The sequence below is a fragment of the Desmodus rotundus genome, chromosome 2 (assembly GCF_022682495.2).
Source record: "Desmodus rotundus isolate HL8 chromosome 2, HLdesRot8A.1, whole genome shotgun sequence".
NCBI classification, from domain to species: Eukaryota; Metazoa; Chordata; class Mammalia; order Chiroptera; family Phyllostomidae; genus Desmodus; species Desmodus rotundus.
Window position 1 is genome coordinate 104,306,038 of NC_071388.1, and position 18,089 is coordinate 104,324,126.

The 18,089-nt window shown below is 40.9% G+C and overlaps 1 protein-coding gene across 1 annotated transcript in view; it reads left to right on the plus strand.

Annotated features, from left to right (window-relative positions):
• The window catches only part of PAK2 (p21 (RAC1) activated kinase 2), a 96,885-nt gene that overhangs the window by 11,653 nt on the left and 67,143 nt on the right, over positions 1-18,089 (plus strand). The gene's annotated exons all lie outside the window — the stretch shown is intronic.

Consider the following 18,089-nt stretch of genomic DNA (forward strand, 5'->3'; position numbering starts at 1 on the left):
CATTTCTTCTTACTATATTTTATTTTTTTATTTGTTTATCTGTAATCTTTGATCTTACTTTTTGTTGTTCCCTGCTTCCCAGTTCCCTACCTTGCAGGCAGTTTTGAAGCATTTACTAAGTCTCATGCTTGGTCTTTACGATTGGGTGGAGGCCAAGGCAGGGAGAAGAAAAAGAAGGATTACATTTAGATTACAGAGTTTCTTTACAGTTTCCTCTCTATACAGAGGCCTTCCTTTCTTTCTTTGCCTGGCAGATTCCTTTTCATCCTTTAAAGGCCTATTCTGATTTCCTTGCCTAATTACTCTCATATAAATAGGAGCTCTGGGCCCTCTTTTCCATTGTGTTCCACTCACTCATCCCTATCAGCTCACCTCAGTGGCCCTGTGCTCTTGTGTTACCCTTTTCCCACTCGCAGGGTGCTGTGCTCAAGTGAGAACTAAACCGTAGCATCTTTGATCCCAGTATGTGACACACTGTAAACACTAAACAAATATTTGAATTAGGAGAAACTTACTACGTTTTTTAAAAATTTAATTTCCCTGCTTTTAGTGTGAAAATATAAAAAGCAGGTTCCTCTGGGAAATGGAATTATGGATTGTTTTTTAGTGTATATTTTATTCTGGTTTGAAGTTTTTTGTTTTATCTTTTGTAATGCTCATATACTAGCTTTTTTGTGTGTGTTTTTTCATTACCATTTATTCTCCTCCATACCCTCTTCTACCTCTCCCCACCTTTTCCCCCCTTGTGTATTACTTTTACTATGAGAATTAAAAAAAACAAACAAACTTACAACCAAATCTTTCAAATTTCTAGGTGTTCCCTATTGCCCAACATCTGTGTCTTTCTGACCCCACTCAACAATCTTATTCCCCACTTCTTGCTACCTTATGCCCTCCTATCTCCTTGCTATCTCATGAGCTAGGTCATACTTATTGTTCCTATTGCCTAGAATCCCATCATCTGGGTAGGAGTATGATCTGTTGTAAATTGAGGAATACTTGTAATAGAGATTGATGAGTGAGAATTTAGACTTTTAATGTGCTGCTGGTCTTATCCTGAATATATGGTAGATAAATGGAGCATTTAATTGTCTTACCTTTCTAAAATAGAAACCTTAAACAAAATGGAATAGTGAGTATATCTTTAAATTTTCCTGGGTCTCCCCTAGCCTAAAGATTCCATCACAGATAAACCTTTTCATTGATTAATTCATTCATTCAACAAATAATTACTCATCTTATAGACACATGGACTAGACACAGTGCTAGGTGCTGGTGACATAATGTCAACAAAATACTCCCTTGATCCATGCTCGTGGAGTTTATAATGTAGAAGACACTTAAAAAGCAGATCCAATATGTTGAATTCTAAGGCAAAAGGGAATTAACTAATGTGTACAGGTTGGGAGTGAGGACATATGTCAGAGAAAGTTTCCTGAGAAAGCGATATTTAGACCAAAACTTGAAGTATTAGAGAGGTGAAGGTGGTGGACAGAAAGAGTGACTGATTCAGTCCATGTTCCCCAGAAAAATCCCTCAGTCCCAGGCAAATGGAATCATTGGTCACTCAACAGAAACCATTCCAGGGAGGTCATGTGTGAAGACCCAAGATGGCTATTTACAGAAAATTTAAAAATGGATAAAAGTTAAAGCCTGTGGAGAGAAAGACTACAGAGAGATGAGTGAAAAGTTAGGGTTAATGGCTTTGTCTTAAGACCTGAAGTGATAAAGTTTAATATGTTTTAAGGTTGCTTCCTGCAGTGGGGAGGATAGACTCTGAGGGACTGAGTAGATTTGGGGATAATAAGTAACCATGATTAAGTCATGGGCAGCAGTGACTTAGAAGTTTTGGGGAGCTGTTTTGGGAGGCATGGTTAGTTTTGGAAATTGGGTATTATGATAGAGGTAAGAAGTACAGAAACAAGTGATTTTTAAAATGTTTTCCTCCAAGAACATTTAATTCCTTTTTTTTGATATATTTATTGATTATGCTATTACAGTTGTCCCATTTCCGCCCCTTCACTCAACTCCATCCTGTCCACCCCCTCCCTCCCACATTCCCCCCCTATAGTTCATGTCCATGGGTCATACTTACAAGTTCTTTGGCTTCTACATTTCCTACACTATTCTTACCCTCCCCCTGTCTATTTTCTACCTACCATTTATGCTACTTATTCTCTGTACCTTTCCCCCCTCTCTCCCCCTCCCAATCCCCTATTGATAACCCTCCATGTGATCTCCATTTCTGTGGTTCTGTTTCTGTTCTAGTTGTTTGCTTAGTTTTCTTTTGTTTTGGTTTTAGGGGTGGTTGTTCATAACTGTGAGTTTGCTGTCATTTTTACTGTTCATATTTTTTATCTTCCTTTTCTTAGGTAAGTCCCTTTAACATTTCATATAATAATGGCTTGGTGATGATGAACTCCTTTAACTTGACCTTATCTGAGAAGTATTTTATCTTCCCTTCCATTCTAAATGATAGCTTTGCTGGATACAGTAATCTTGGATGTAGGCCCTTGCCTTTCATGACTTGGAATACTTCTTGCCAGCCCCTTCTTGCCTGTAAGGTCTCTTTGGAGAAATCAGCCAACAGTCTTATGGGAAGTCCTTCGTAGGTAACTGTGTCCTTTTCTCTTGCTGCTTCTAAGATTCTCTCCTTCTGTTTCATCTTGGGGAATGTAATTATGATGTGCCTTGGTGTGTTCCTCCTTGGGTCCAGCTTCTTTGGGACTCTCTGAGCTTCCTGGACTTCCTGGAAGTCTATTTCCTTTGCCAGACTGGGGAAGTTCTCCTTCATTATTTGTTCAAATAAGTTTTCAATTTTTTGTTCTTCCTCTTCTCCTTCTGGCACCCCTATAATTCGAATGTTGGAACGTTTCAAGATGTCCTGGAGGTTCCTAAGCCTCTCCTCATTTTTTTGAATTCTTGTTTCTTCATTCTTTTCTGGTTGGATGTTTCTTTCTTCTTTCTGGTCCACACCGTTGATTTGAGTCCCAGTTTCCTTCCCATCACTATTGGTTCCCTGTACATTTTCCTTTGTTTCTCTTAGCATAGCCTTCATTTTTTCATCTAGTTTTCGAACAAATTCAACCAGTTCTATGAGCGTCTTAATAACCAGTGTTTTGAACTGTGCATCCAATAGGTTGGCTAGCTCTTCCTCGCTTAGTTGTATTTTTTCTGGAGGTTTGACGTGTTCTGTCATTTGGGCCTTTTTTTTTTTTTTTTTTTTTGTCTTGGCGCGTCTGTTACTTTAAGGGGCGGAGCAACGCTGGTGGCTGCTGTGACGCTGTACGTTGGGGAGGGACCGAGAGGGAGCAGTGACGCCCACTCCACTCTCCACCGGACCTCAGTCACTCCCTCCGCCACCCACAACCAAACTGAGCCCCTCTGGTGCTGGTTCCCGAGTGGGTGGGCCTGTGCACACTCTAGGCCCCTGTGGGTCTCTCCAACGACCTCTCCTGTGAGGCTGGGAGTCTCTCCTGCTGCCGCTCAACCCCCACGGGCGTTTTCAATCAGAGGTCTGAGGCTTTATTTCTCTGCGCTGGAGCCCTGGAACCCTGGGTTACTTCGCTCCCCTCGGTTCGTCCCGATTTATCTGTGTGCAAGTGTGGGGTCGTGGGGTACTACCCGCCGCTCTGCCTGCCCCGTTCTCCACCATTCTGAGTCCGGCCCTCTCGGTTTATCTGTGCGTGAAAGTGGGGCCACAGGGTCCGCTCGTGCTCGGACTGCCTGCCCCGTTCGTCCAGTCTTGGTCCCACCACTGCCACGCAAGTCCTCTCCACCCCGGTGCCCGTCTCCGCCCCTCCTACCAGTCTCATGTATGTTTCTTTTTCATCTACTTGGCGTCAGACTTCCCTGCTGTTCGATTTTCTGTCAGTTCTGGTTGTGCAAGGAGGCGCAGTGTGTCCACCTACGCCGCCATCTTGGTTCTCCAGTAATTTCTTTAAAATGGAAAAAGAGCACATTTTTTACTCCCATGTTTTTCTGTTACCAGATAGAAATTTTACTAGCAGAATAAATAATCCAGACAGCAGTGTTCTGTTTTGTTTTTTAAGTGATGACTATCAATCTTTTCCAGATATGAACAACAGCATAGAATGTAGGTGGTATGGCTGTAAAGTCATGCAAGTGATTCTTTTCCTGAACACAGCAAAAGCTATAAATAGTTTTGTCCGTTTCAGAGTAGTCCTATTTAAAAGGTCACGTGATTATTTCAGTGATGCTTCCATTCTCCTAGTCATTTTTTAGTACTCTTCTCTTTGAATTACTGAAGGGAGACTGCAGCATATTTTTCAGTATCTGTCTTCTTTACCAGGGGCAAACTCTCCATCCTTGCCTCTGCTTCCATGAGTCGTTCTCCTTTTTCTTTAAGATTTTATTTATTTTTAGAGAGGGGGGAAGGGAGCAAGAAAGAGAGGGAGAAAAACATTGATGTGTGAAAGGAACATCGATCAGTTGCCTCTTGCATGCTCCGCAATGGAAGACCTGGCCCACAACACAGGCTTGTCCCCTATCAAACTGGTGACCCCTTGCTTCATGGGATGACGCCCAACCAACTGAGCCACACAAGTCAGGGCTCCATCAGTCCTTCTTGCTCTCTGTGTCTACACATGCCCCTCCATGGTTTCTTTCTTTTCTTTAAATTAAAAGAAAATATGAGATATAATACATGTGTGATAAAATTTATCCTTAAATGGTTTTTAGGGGTTTTTTTTTAACCATATTTATGAGGTTGTACAGCCATTGGCACTAATTTCAGAATATTTGCATTACCGCAAAGAGAACTCTTGCACACAATAGCAGTCACTCATTTGATCCCAAACTGTGCCCCCTTGTCCCAGGTTACTGCTAATTTGTTTTTTGTCTATAATTTGTCTAATTCTGGACATATGAGTGGATTATCTAAGTGGATTCATATAATATGTAGTCTTTTGTGACTGGTTTCCCTTAGCATGGTGTTTTCAAGGTTCATCCATATTGTAACGTGTATGAGTAATTCATTCTTTTTTATGGCCAAATAATATTCCATTGTGTGGATATATCAGAATTTATTTGTCCATTCATCAGTTAATGGAAATTTGGGGGTTGCTTTCTTTTTTGTTGTTTGTTTTGTTTGTGGGAGGTTGGGGAGGATTTTTATAAGAGTTTATTTGAGCCAAACTGACGATATATGCCAGGGAACAAGATCTCAAATGCTCCCTTTTATTTTTTGTTACGAATAGTGTTTCTGTGAACATGTGTGTATAGGTTTCTGTGTGGACCTCTTGTCATATCTTTTGGGTTGTATGCATAGGGGTGGAGTTGCTGAGTCATATGATAACTCCATGTTTAACCTTTGAGCAGGTTGTATTCCAAAGCTACTGTACCATTTTGCAGTCCCACCAGCAGTTTATGAGGATTCTGATTTTTCCATGTCCTTGCTAAACTTACTTTCTGTCATTTTGATTTTACAATTGTTATCCTGGTAGATGTGAAATAGAGTTTTGTTGTGGTCTTAATTTCCCTGATGGCTAATCATGTTGAATGTCTTTTCGTGTGCTTATTGGCTATTTGTATATATCTAGAGAAATGTGTGTGCAGATCCTTTAGGAAAGCATTATGTGCTTTTAGATCAATGCCTCAGAAACTTTCTGTAATGGAATATAATCACTTTTGTAAAATACCATAAAATGGAAATGAAAGAAAAACCGAACATACAAAATGCACGTCCCACTTGTTGGAGTCAACAGCAAATTATTCTGTCAGATCGCAGTTTCTAAAACCTTTTTCTCAGTTTTTGTATTTCATCGAGTACTGATGGTAAGTACTCCACATACCACTCTTTCTGTGGTTCTGCTTTGGATTACTAAAAGGCATTTGAAAATAGTGCAACTTTTTCCATGTTTGAACTCGGGGCAATTTCTTGATTCTTGCATTTTCTGCGCTGTCAGGTATGGCTCCCAATTCTAATTTGCTATTGAGATAATTTCACAGAGGGCTGGTTTTGAGGGTTGATGAAAACAAGTACTGCTTTATACAGATTTTAAACAAGCTAGTTACATTTTATTGGGATAAGCTGGAGGGGTACCCTTTGAACAAAAAGGTAACAATGCAAATTGGGCTCAGCGCCAATGAAGATGGCCTTTTGAACCTCCTCCAGTTTTCCTCATAGAAGATAAGCTGAGTGCTCATACTGTGCTTTTGGAAGGTGGTCTCCTGCTAGGTTTTTAGAAGCAGAGTTTACCGTAAAGCTTACCAACCATGTCACCCGAAATTCCAACATAATATCTTATTTGTTTGTAAGTTAATCATTTGTCACCTGGCTGTAACATCATTGTTTGGGGCATAATTTCTTACCTTATTGTTCACAGGCAAAAATAAGCATCATTCATGCTCAGCCCCATTATGACCCTGCAGCCTGAACAGCCTGTGAGCGTAAGCAGTTCATTATCTCTCATCTTACAAGGTTTTACAAGGTCTGTGAGGTTTAAGCATGAAGGCTGGTCCTGACTTGGAAATCTTATAGTCTAGGGACACTGAGGAATGCATCCTTATGTTATCCTAATTATTTATGCTCTTGGTGGTAAAAATTCTGAAATACAGTAGATTAGAAAAATGTTTTGTTTATAGTGGCCTTAAACTAATGAAGGTATATAGAGTAGGAATCATTTGAAATGTCTTTAAACATTTGTTGGCACCTCTGTGTTAACGTTATGTCAATGTCAGATAGAGAAGTATGAAAAATGTTCCTTGCCTGGCAGGAGTTTGCAATCTTGTAGAAAGAAGTAAAGTTAGAATTCCGCTGACTAAAGTTGGAAGTGTGTGTCATATTAATGGATGGGACCGTCCAATCAGGAAAGAAACCACAGAGTAATTTGAACATAGAAAGAATTATGGACTCTAACAGGAGAATGGAGTAATTAGCAATTACCTAGTAGGATGTAAATATAACTCTAAAGAACATGGGAATGGCAGAAATAGAAGCCTCCGCTATCACCAGGGCTGAGGTAGAGCACCCAGGGAAGAGCCATCCTTCCTCGAGGAGTTGAGATCCAGACCTTGTTGGAGAGAGCAAGACTGTGGATCACGTAATAGCAGAGAAGGCAACGTGATGCTGTGTTGATGGACCCGTGCTGGACATCTGCCCTTTAGGGTGCCAGGGAAAGCTGTTCACAAAGCTGTGCTACAAAACCTCCCACGAGGAGAGTGGGGAAGCCCCTGTCTGCTGGCCACCTTCCCCTGTAGAAGCTTGGGAGGATGAGACCCGTGAGCAAGCGCATTGAAACCAGGAAATAAAACCTCTTTTGCAGTGTCTGTCTTGCGCCCTCTGCTGATAAAGTTTAACATAATGCCTGCTGGCAAAGGAAAAATACCTTAAAGGTCCTAGATCCATTCTCAGCATAGGCAAAAAGGATGAATTTGGAATTGAGAAACACTGAATTAAAAACTGGCATGGGAGTGGTATTTAGTGTTGTAGGAGCTCAGAGAAGGAGTAGAGGTCATATTAGATTGTAACAGTTAAGGAAGAAGTGGTTGCCCTGACTGGTGTTGCTCAGTGGGTTGGGCATCATTCTGCACACTAAAGGGTCGCAGATTCAATTCGTGGTCAGGGCACATGGCCCTGATTGGTCCCTGATTGGGGGTGTGTATGAGATAACTGATCCATGTTTCTCTCACATCAATGTTTTTCTCCCTCCTTTTCTCCCTTCCTCTCTCTCTAAAAATAAATAAGATCTTCTTTTAAAAAAGGAAGAAGGGGGACCTGGCTAGTGTAGCTCAGTGGATTGAGTGCTGGCTGTGAACCAGAGGGTCGCGGGTTCGATTCCTAGTCAGGGCACCATGCCTGGGTTGTAGGCCAGGTCCCCAGTGGGGGGTGTGCAAGAGGCAACCACACATTGATATTTCTCTCCCTCGCTTTCTCCTTCCCCTGTCTCTAAAAATGAATAAATAAAATCTTTTTTTAAAAAAGGGAGAAGTGGTATTTTACAGAGCTCTTGTAAAATGAGTTGGTTTCTTTCTAATTGAAGATGACTTAATTGCCTTTCCTCCTTACAAAAACAGTACATGCTAATTTTATTAAAATTAGAATATAAATAAATATTTCTGTCTATCATTTATATTGTAGAAACAAGGGAAAACCACTCAATTTTATTATCCATAAAGACACCAATGTTAATTGCTTGATAAAATATTGCTAGTTTGTGGTTATAGTAGGGAGGCAAAGCTTTTTATGATGCTGCTGCTGCTTTCGTATCTTTGTTTACAGAAAAAAAATGGCTTTGAGATGTTATAATAATGCTAAATAATATAAACTAGCATTTTGAGGAACTTTCTACCTTTAGTGTTTATATGAGATTTATTTGCATAACTACGTGTGTGTGTTTTCTAATGTCGTTTTATTTCAGACCCTAAGGTGTGGAAATAGAGGTTCAAAGAGGGGTTAAGGGGCCCAACAGTGTTATTTATATAACTTCTTTAAGTAGTATGTCAAATAGATAATCACTACACATTATTTTGGAACTCTTTTATCATTAGGAAGGGATATTCTGTTGAAATCACACTGATGGAATGTTGTATCTTAGAAGTCTAGCATGCTTTTCTCTCCTTTGCTCAAAGATTTTCACGGGAATGCTCCTCTCAGGAACAGGGTTGTAGCAGACTTCACTTGGGGAAACAAACTACAAGCTGAATTTTACCTTTGTGGTATAGGGACTAATCTTTCCCCAGATATCAAAGACTACAGGAGTCTCATGAAAGAGAAAGACTTTATATAACCTTATCACTGTTTATTGGAGTTTACATTTGAAAATTGGACAGTAATTCTAGAGGATGAAAACAAAGTTCTTGGGTGTTAGCCTACATCTGGGTTCATATAAATGGTTAGGATATATAATATTAGGCTATTTTTCAGACTAGTATCAAGTTGGTACAGAAGTAAATTGTTTGCTCTCCTGTTTTTGACAAATTTAAGGAAAAACTAAAACTTCAATATAAGTTTAGTTTTAAAATTTCTAAGGTGTACAGTCTTTGATTTAGAAATCACCGTCCTTCCTCTGTATGAGCAGTTGTATAGAAAGGTTTAGAATAGTGCTATCCAATGTGGTAGCCACTAGTACATGTGACTACTGAGTCCTTGAAATCTATAATTGGTGCAACTAAGAAACTGAATTTTATTTTTATTTAATTTTAATTCATTTAAATTTAGGTAGTCGTGTGTGGCTAGGCTAGCATGGCCACCCATAATAGATAGCACAGTTTACAGAAGGGTTTGTTCATAAGCAAAATATTGTGAAGAAGACAGACAATTTGAATATAACATTAGGAGCAAATTCTCATTCAGGGTTGGCCTGTCTGCATGACATAGCACTCCCAAAATACAATTTGATACTGGGGTTTTTTTTTCCAACATATCACTGATGTAATTACAAAAATTTAACAAAGATAAATTTCTTCTTTATCTTTTAAAAATGCATGTTCCCCAGTGATGTCTGTTTCTATAACTTTATTTACACATCTAGTCTTAGTTCATTTTAATTCACATCTGTTGAGGACATATGTGTGCCAAGCTCTGTATATGTGCTGGGGATGCAAAGATTATTAAAGTATAATTGCTGTTATTAGCAGTTTAATCTAATTGGGATTAAGGGAGAGGTGGTGGGGGTAAAGGGAAACTTGGGTTCACTTTTATAAAAAACCTCTATCTGCAATTTGATACTGTTTAGGAATATTCTTTTTAAAAACTTTCTCACTTAAAAAAATTTTTTTCTTAAGTGAAGAGAGGTGGGGTTTTTTTTCTTTTTTTCTTTTTTCCTCTCTGTCTCTGCCTGTTTTATTTCAAACCCTCCCTTAAATGGAATGCAGCCTCTGCATTTTTCCCATCACAGTGTGCAGGAAGATGTGGCAGCCCGCTCCTCTGGATCATTCAGAGCACTTCTGTGAGGTGAAGCCTACTTGCTGTCTGTGACTTATAGAAAGTACCTGGACTATCCTTCCCCCACATTTTATCCATGAAAACTGTGCTTTATGTCATTTATTAAGTCCACAGCCATGCTCTTTCACAAATCATCTTGAAGTGTTTGTTAAAAGTGATCTCTGGCTTCTCTGTACTCATGCATTCATTTAAGTGATATTTTTTGATTGCCTGCCTTGTGCCAGGCTCTGTTGAACTATGAGAAGAAGTGGCATGCTACTTGTGGACTGAGACAGTCAAGAGCCACATATACCTTCAGTCCCTCCTGTTTTAGTGGTGACTTATTAAGATAGTGGAACTTTAAGGTGGCAGCAGCCTCATCCTTGGCTGGGGTAGCTCAGTAGGTCAGAGCATTGTCCCCAATAGGCCATGGTCAACTGAGGGTTTGATTCTCTGCCAGGGCACATAGGAGAGACAACCAATGAATGCATAAATAAGTGGAACAACAAATAGATGTTTCTCTCCCTTCCTCTCTCTCTCTCTCTCTCAAATCAATAAATTAAAAAAAAAAAAAAAAAAAGGCAGCAGTCCAGATCCCTAAATCTTCTTAAGCAGAGTAGCTAGCTAACTTCCTCAAGCTTAGTGTCCACTACAAATAAAACCTTTGTTGTGTTAAATCATTGAGGTTTGGGAACATGTTTTTTACCAAGACATAGACTAGCCTAGTCTAACTTAGCCTTCCCAAGTGACTGTTTTCAGTCATTTGCTATTATGACAAGTGCTATTATGAATATTCCTATTATTTGTACATGTGCAAGAGCTTCTTGGATTTATGCCCAGGATTAAAATTGCTGAGTTGCAGAATATACAGACAGACAAGTGACTTTACAAGCTAGTACCAATTGTTTTCTGATACACTTGTAGCAGCAATTTACTCTCTTGCTAGCTGTGTATAAGAATCTCTTTGCTTGCCCTGGCTGATGTGGCTCAGTGGATTGAGTGCCAGCTTGTGAACCAAAGGGTCACCAGTTTAATTCCCAGTCAGGGTACATACCTGGGTTGTAGGCCAGATCCCCAGTAGGGGATGTATGAGAGGCAACCACACATTAATGTTTCTCTTCCTCTCTTTCTTCCCTCCCTTCCCCTCTGTTTAAAAATAAATAAATAAAATAAAAAGAATCTCTTTGCTCTGCATCCTTGCTAACACTTGATTTTGGTTAGCCTTCTTAAGTTTTGCCCATACAGAAGGTGTAAATAGTATCTGTTAATGAACTTAATTTACATTTTCACTTTTTCTTATGAGATTGGTCGTGTTCTTATATATTTATTCACTGTTAGTAATCTATGAAATGAACGTTGGTGTCATTTGTTTATTATTTGTTGGGTTGTGTGTCTTTTACTTATTTCTTTATAGGAATTCTTCATATATTCTGTATACAGTTTCGACAATTACCTTTTGTTACAGATAGCTCCGGGTTTGTGGCTTGTCTGTTCTATGGTGTAGAACGTAGTCACACTTATCAGTCTTTTCCTTAGATTGCTGTCCCCCTCTGAGCTCAGAGGCATCACACTGATATTTTAAATTTTAGAGAGAAACAGTGATTCACATCTGTTGGACACAGAGTGGACTTCTAACTCTAGGAAGTCCCACAGTTTACATTTGATAGTGCCTATCTTTGTGAAACAGTTGGATGAGAATGAAAGTATGAAAATCAGCGTGGCACAGAAAGTAAGGTTGGGTGGGGTCCAGGGTTTCAGATGTTGTTCAGTATCTTTGCATTTTTACGAATGTACATTATTAGAAAATATCGCCCATCCGTTGAATATTTCCCATTTATAAGTGATTAAGAAAGAAATAAAAGTATTTTTTCAATTTATGTGTATGCTTTTTAAAATAATTACTAAGTTTTAGGACATGAATGAATACTAGTGAAGTTGTTCAGACCTAACTAATAAATAAATGAAAGCGTTAGGAATTTCTGTTGGCCTGGAGCACTGTGAAGTAATTACTGAGAGTAAAGGAGGTAAGTTTGGGAACTTCTGTCCTAGGCACTTCATATTTTTTTTATAATATTAATGGTATTTTCCCCCTCCAATTTCATTTTCTGTTTAGTATACCAAAGTACAGTTGAATTTTGAATATTCCTCTTTATTCTGCCAATTTGTTAAATTTGTATTTATCCTACTAATTTATCAGAGTGATTTGTTTGTTTGCTTTTGAGAGTATCTGTATTAAAGCTGGAGACTATGATACAGGCCTGGGCCTTGGGAAGCAACAGAAGCAACAGAAGAGAGCTTCAGTGGGCTGCTTTGGCTCTCTAGGGATGATATGGGAAAGAAGTGAGTCAAGGCGGGATTGCTGTCACCTCATTGGAGAGTCAGAGAAAAGGGGGCCTTGGAGACAGGTTCAGGGGGTTACCCAGGACCAGCTGCTGGCACCCTGGTTGCAGTCCTCGTGGGCACCCTCAGAGTTTAGGAGAAAGCAAATTCACTTGAAAAGGAGATTCAAGTGGACACGCCCCAAGGAGGGTTTATCATAGTTTTGTTTGCATTTTCTGTGCAGTCTTACCATTTGCAATTAATGATCTCTGTTTCTTCTAATATAGCAAAGTATGGAGAAAAAAGTGATAATAAATTGAGATTAAAATTTTTCAAGCACCTTTCATGTCGTATATTCTCCAGTGCCCACTCACTGTTCACAATAGTAATTCAGGTGTTTCATTTTCTGGGTGATTAAATCAAGGGACTGAAAGGTGAGTGATTTGGCTTTCCATATACAACTTCATTAATGGTACTAGTTTATTTGCCTAAACTGACTAACATTTTTTATTTACAAACACATTGAGTTGAGGTATATAAACACTTTTTTCTTTTTCTTTTTTAAAATATATTTTATTGATCATGCTATTTCAGTTGTCCCATTTTCCCCCCTTTATTCCCCTCTGCCTTGCATCCCCTCCCACCCACATTCTCCCCCTTTATTAGTTCATGTCTGTGTGTTGTATACATAAGTTCTTTGGCTTCTACATTTCCTATGCTATTCTTAACCTCCCCCTGTCTATTTTGTACCTACCATTTATGCTACTTACTCTCTGTACTTCCTCCCCTCTTCCCCCTACAGTCCTAATCCCCCACTGATAACCCTCCATGTGATCTCCATTTCTGTGATTCTGTTCCTGTTCTAGCTGTTTGCTTAATTGGGGGGGGGGGCGGGGGGGGTTAGGTTTGGTTGTTAATAGCTGAGAGTTTGTTGTCATTTTACTGTTCATATTTTTGATCATCTTTTTCTTAGATAAGTCCCTTTAACATGTCATACAATAAGGGTTGGGTGATGATGAACTCCTTCAATTTGACCTTATCTGGGAAGCACTTTATCCGCCCTTCCATTCTAAATGATAGCTTTGCTGGATAGAGTCATCTTGGATGAAGGTCCTTGCCTTTCATGACTCTGAATACTTCTTTCCAGCCCCTTCTTGCTTGCAAGGTCTCTTTTGAGAAATCAGCTGATAGTCATATGGGAACTCCTGTGTAGGTAACTGTGTCCTTTTCTCTTGCTGCTTCTAAGATTCTCTCCTTCTGTGTAATCTTGGCTAATGAAATTATGATGTGCCTTGGTGTGTTCCTCCTTGGGTCCAGCTTCTTTGGGACTCTCTGAGCTTCCTGGACTTCCTGGAAGTCTATTTCCTTTGCCAGACTGGGGAAGTTCTCCTTCATTATTTGTTCAAATAAGTTTTCAATTCCTTGCTCTTCCTCTTCTGGCACCCCTATGTTTCAGATGTTGGAACATGTAAAGATGTGCTGGAGGTTCCTAAGCCTCTCGTAGTTTTTTTGAAGTCTTGTTTCTTCATTCTGTTCTGGTTGAATGTTTCTTTCTTCCTTCTGGTCCACACCATTGATTTGAGTCCCAATTTCCTTCGCATCACTATTGGTTCCCTGTACATTTTCCTTTGTTTCTCTTAGCACAGCCTTCATTTTTTCATCTAGTTTTCGAACAGATTCAACCAATTTTGTGAGCGTCTTAATAACCAGTGTTTTGAACTGTGTATCCGATAGGTTGGCTATCTCTTCCTCGCTTAGTTGTATTTTTTCTGGAGCTTTGAAGTGTTCTGTCATTTGGGCCTCCCCCCCCCCCCCCCCCCCCCCCCCCCCCCCCCGTCTTGGTGCTTCTGTTACTTTAAGGGGCGGGGCCTTAGGTGTTCCGGGGCGGGGTAAAGCTGGTCGCCGCACCATGATGCTGTCTGTGGGGGAGGGGCTGAGAGGGAGCAGTGGCGCTTGCTCCACTCTCTGCCAGGTTTCAGTCACTCCCTCCACTACACACAATCAAATTGGGCCCCTCTGGTGCTGATTCCTGAGTGGGTGGGCTTGTGCACGCCCTAGGACCCTGTGGGTCTCTCCAACGACCTCTCCCGTGAGGCTGGGAGTCTCTCCTGCTGCCACCCCAACCCCCACGGGCGTTTTCAATCAGAGGTTTGAGGCTTTATTTCCCTGTGCTGGATCCCTGGGTTACTCGGTCTGCTTCGCTCCCCTCTGTTTGTCCCAGTTTATATGTGCGTGAGTGTGGGGCCATGGGGTACTACCCGCCGCTCTGCTTGCCCCGTTCTCCGCCACTCTGAGTCCGGCCCTCTCAGTTTATCTGCGCAAATGTAGGGTTGCAGGGTCTGCTAGTGCCCGGACTGCCTGCCCCGCTCGTCCCACACTCTGCCGGTCTCGGCCCCACCACAGCCACTCGAGTCCTCTCCGCCCCGGTGCCGTCTCCGCCCCTCCTATCGGTCTGGATGTATGTTTCAGACTTCCTTGCCATTAGATTTTCTGTCAGTTCTGGTTTTGCAAGGCGGCACAGTGTGTCTACCTACGCCGCCATCTTGGTTCTCTCCCAAATAGATGTTTCTTAGACCATTCAACCTATTCATCCTACTTCTCTTTAATATTTTCTGTTTGTCTCTGTCCTGCATTCTAGGTACTTTCTTCAGATGCATCTCCCACTTCACTAATTATCTCTTCTGCTGAGTCTCTGATGCTTTTTAATTCAAATGTTGGGTTTTAATTTTCAGGTATTTTTTTCTTACTGGAAGTTCTGTATCATTTTTTTATTTGCTTTTTTCTGCCTCCCCCTGTAGCCCCCCAAGCTTCTTAAACTATGCTGTGTGTCAGATCATTGCAAATCTGTGTCACCAGTCTGTTTTGGCTAGTTCTCCTTCACGGAGCCTTGTTTGCCTTCAGTTTTTGCTATGAGGTCTTTCTTTTCTCAGAATTTTGTCTTTGGGTATTATTTGAGGCTTGTATTGAAGTTGTTTTCTCCCAGGGAGGCTTTATATTTATATTTCATTCTGCCATTCACTAGGGAGTGCTACCACATTCAGTTAAACCTATTTGGGATTTTTTTGGGATATCATAGATGGAATGAGTTCAGATCATAAATGAGTTCAGATCATTTTGTTATGATTTCTCAGATTTTTCTCCCTTTCTCATTATCACTGGGCTTAAAATACTTAAGGTTTGCTTGTTCGCTTCTGCCCAGAAGGATTTACTTTTGATTTATTTTTATATAGGACCTTTTAGATCCTAGCCCTTTTTTCAATTTAGGCATATTTGGTGGATTTTTTCACCTGTCCCCTGTGAGAGCTATCAAAGCAGAAGTTTATGGTCCCCAGAGTTTAGTCAAAAATTCCTCAAGAATAACAGCATTAGTAAATTGCTTACTCTCTTGTTCCTGGTTTCACTTTGCTTTGGGGGCTCTGTGCAAATACTCTTTCATCTTAACTAGGTTATCCATGATTTTTTTTAAAAAAATTTAATATCCATGTATTTTTAAAGATTTGATGTTATCTAGTCCTTTATTTGAGTGGGAATTGGAGTTTCCTTTCATTTTCTTCTTTATTCTTTACTAGTACCCCAGTGTGTTTTCTACATCTCTTCCCTGCTTTCCCTTTTTCCTTTCTGGCTTTGCTGTTAATAGCCTGATGTTGTGGGCATTGCCATCAAATAAAAACATTTTTATTCTAATGTGTGAACTTCCCTTTTACAATGTGTGTTGTCTAACTTAAAGTGATTTGGGATTTTTTTTCCTTTTTTTTTTTTTTTTTTTAATATATTTATTGATTATGCTATTACAGTTGTCCCATTTCCCCCCCCACTCCACTCCATCCTGCCCACCCCCCTCCCTCCCACATTCCCCCCCTATAGTTCATGTCCATAGGTCATACTTATAAGTTCTTTGGCTTCTACATTTCCTACACTATTTTTACCCTCCCCCTGTCTATTTTCCACCTATCATCTATGCTACTTATTCTCTGTACCTTTCCCCCTCTCTCCCCCTCCCACTCCCTTAATGACAACCCTCATGTTCTAGTTGTTTGCCTAGTTTGCTCTCGTTTTTGTTTTATGTGTGGCCGTTAATAACTGTGAGTTTGCTGTCATTTTTACTGTTCCAATTTTTGATCTTCTTTTTCTTAGGTAACTCCCTTTAACATTTCATATAATAAGGGCTTGGTGATGATGAGCTTCTTTAACTTGACCTTATCTGAGAAGCACTTGATCTTCCCTTCCATTCTAAGTGATAGCTTTGCTGGATACAGTAATCTTGGATGTAGGTCCTTGTGTTTAATCTTGGGTAATGTAATTATGATGTGCCTTGGTGTGTTCCTCCTTGGGTCCAGCTTCTTTGGGACTCTCTGAGCTTCCTGGACTTCCTGGAAGTCTATTTCCTTTGACAGATTAGGAAAGTTCTCCTTCATTATTTGTTCAAATAAGTTTTCAATTTTTTGTTCTTCCTCTTCTCCTTCTGGCACCCCTATAATTCGGATGTTGGAACGTTTCAAGATGTCCGGGAGGTTCCTAAGCCTCTCCTCATTTTTCCAAGTTCTTGTTTCTTCATTCTTTTCTGGTTGGATGTTTGTTTCTTCCTTCTGGTCCACACCATTGATTTGAGTCCCAGTTTCCTTCTCATCACTATTGGTTCCCTGTACATTTTCCTTTGTTTCTCTTAGCATAGGCTTCATTTTTTCATCTGTTTTTCGAATAGATTCAACCAAGTCTGTGAGCATATTGATAACCAGTGCTTTGAACTGTGCATCCGATAGGTTGGCTATCTCTTCCTCGCTTAGTTGTATTTTTTCTGGAGCTTTGAAGTGTTCTGTCATTTGGGCCATTTTTTTTTTTTTGTCTTGGCGCGTCTGTTACTTTAAGGGGCAGAGCCGTAGGTGTTCACCGGGGCGGGGTAACGCTGGTCGCTGAGCTGTGACGCTGTACGAGGGGGAGGGGCCGAGTGGGAGCAATGGCGCCCGCCTCACTCTCCTCCGGATTTCAATCCTTCACTCCGCTACCCACAATCAAACTGGGCCACTCTGGTGCTGGTTCCCGAGTAAGTGGGCCTGTGCACACTTTAGGCCCCTGTGGGTCTCTCCAACAACCTCTCCTGTGAGGCTGGGAGTCTCTCCTGCTGCCGCCCCAACCCCCAGGGGCACTTTCAATCAGAGGTTTGAGGCTTTATTTCCCGGAGCTGGAGCCCTGGGTTGTACGGTCTGCTTCGTTGCCGTTAGTCAGGTTTATCTGTGGGCGAATTTGGTGCCGCGGGGTGCTACCCGCTGCTCTGCCTGCCCCACTCTCCGCCACTCTGAGTCCGGCCCTCTCAGTTTATCTGCGCTGATGTGGGGCCACAGGGTCTGCTAGTGCTCGGACTGCCTGCGCCATTTGTCCCACACTCCGCCAGTCTCAGTCCCACCACAGCCACGCGAGTCCTCTCCACCCCGGTGCCCATCTCCGCCCCTCCTACCAGTCTGGATGAATGGTTATTTTCTATTTTCTTGGTGTTGGTCCCCCTTGCTGTTCGATTCTCTGTCAGTTCTGGTTGTGCGAAGAGGCGCAGTGTGTCTACCTACGCCGCCATCTTGGTTCTCCCTTTTTTTGTTTTTGATTTGGGATATTTTTATTGGTGCTTTTGCTCATAAAGGCATTTGAAGCTCTTTTGGAAGGGAAGGGAGGATTAAAGGCCAGCGGTGTTGGAACTGTCATAGTTTACTGAAAGATTGTTAGACGTCTTATCAAATAGTGTTGCATTATTACATTCATGCAGTATTGAAAATTAAGGTCCTTTTGTTTAATAAATGTAAGTAAAAGTAGAAAGCAAAATGGTGCTTTTAAATCATGCTTTTCAGAAGTACATGGTTTGTACTTGGAGTACCATAGTTGATCCAAGTAGATTATA